The sequence below is a fragment of the Amphimedon queenslandica genome, unplaced genomic scaffold, assembly GCF_000090795.2.
Source record: "Amphimedon queenslandica unplaced genomic scaffold, v1.1 AMPQUscaffold_13268, whole genome shotgun sequence".
NCBI classification, from domain to species: domain Eukaryota; kingdom Metazoa; phylum Porifera; class Demospongiae; order Haplosclerida; family Niphatidae; genus Amphimedon; species Amphimedon queenslandica.
The window spans coordinates 1-1,666 of record NW_003546496.1 but is presented as its reverse complement, the minus strand read 5'-3'; the positions used below and the strand labels follow the sequence as shown (position 1 = coordinate 1,666).

General features: G+C 34.3%; 1 long non-coding RNA gene across 1 annotated transcript; it reads left to right on the top strand.

The window, feature by feature from the left end:
- Window positions 1–318: 318 nt before the first annotated feature.
- Window positions 319–1,064, top strand: LOC109583906 (uncharacterized). Its single transcript, XR_002185778.1, has 2 exons — window positions 319–542; window positions 808–1,064. It is a non-coding gene; the product is annotated as an uncharacterized LOC109583906 (long non-coding RNA).
- Window positions 1,065–1,666: the final 602 nt, after the last annotated feature.

Below are 1,666 nucleotides of genomic sequence, written 5' to 3'. Positions count from 1 at the left end.
TACTCTCGTGACGCAAATTCTACTTTACATTGTAAGGTGATCCACTAACTTTTAAATAATAACATTAAGAGTACAATGTAGAGTAGAATTTGCGTCACGAGAGTAGGATTTTCATTTCGTATTTTCGTTGGTCGTTCGGAATCCTACTCAATCTTGTTTTTTTTAATTTTTTATGTTCTTAGTACAGGGCCATGGGCCAAATTTTCAAATTTTTGATGATGGTAGCTATTAACAAAACACTAGTAGCCATTTTTATCAGGAGGATTCTCAGCTGTAAAGCAGTAACTTTTTCACCAGAAGTGGCCCATGTATAGAAGTTTTATAGTATGACATAATGTCTATTTTCTCCCTCCATTGTTGTGCTAGGAGTCCCATTACTAGTGGACCAATGATGTCCATTCCAGCAAGAAAGATTCACTTTCACTCAAAATGTCTCATTTGCGTCGTCTGTCGATCTCGTCTCACTCTGGGCCATGGACGAACGACAGTGTTCCTCCGACACTCCCTCCCTCACTGTGCCTCCTGCTATTCTACTGATAATGGTGAGAGGAGGAGGAGAAATGGAGGGAGAGAGAGCATTTCATGTGTAGGGAAAGAGAGAGAGAATTCAGAGAAAGTTGAAGGAGGAAAATGAGAGATTAATTTAAGGGCAATGTAATAAAGCCTTTTTATCCTGGCACATTTTTTAAAGCATATGTCAAGTTCATTAGGCATTTTTGACAGCTGAAATAATGTGCATAAATGTGTCACTGAACTTACATGTAAAACCTTGATTCAAAAAAATTTTTTTTATTTTTAAATATTTAGGTATTAAAGCTACAACATGCTAAATTACAGATCCACTTACAAATAAAGAAATTTATTTCTTCAAAAATGAATGATTTCTCTATATTTCTAACACTTTCACACTAATTCTTAACCCTGATGCAATTGCCAATACTTATTATAAGTAACAATTAATAATTATTATTACTTTATACTTATTTAATATTACTTTGTGTTTTGTATGAATGCTATTAGTGGTTTCATTAATTAACTGCAAAAATATCATTCTATACTAAAAATGCATCAAAACCAACACACCCAGTACAACCTCCTACACATAGCAATCAAGGGTGTAGTCCCCATTTTCAGGGACTGCCCTGAATTATACTGCATAGAAATTCAATTAAATGCCAAGTTACTACAGGGCTAGCTACAACAACAGCTGCAATCAACTGTTTTTTTTTTCATGAAAATAATTTGTATTTCATAAAGATCACTGCACAACAAAACTGAAGACATATCTAATGACATTATGACATGTTATTCTTAATGTATTATTGTTCAATATCATGCACTCAACGAATATATATCTCAATAATATCAATTGGAGTAGCTTCATCAGGATATCCCCGACTGCTACACATCCTCAGCTCAATATCATCAGTAACTGACTGAGGTAAGGTTTTAATAAACCAGGGGATTGTAGAATTGGAGCAACAAGGAGACTCAAGATAATCACATTGCTGACCATCCCACATTATGTCATCAGGATAAAATCTATCAGAGTTGAGATTTGAGGATGTTGCTCCTGATTCACAGTAGTAATCATTACCAACATATGATGGTGTAGTAGTTGTTGAACCATTATTACAAGGACAATCAAATGCCTTATTATTATCTT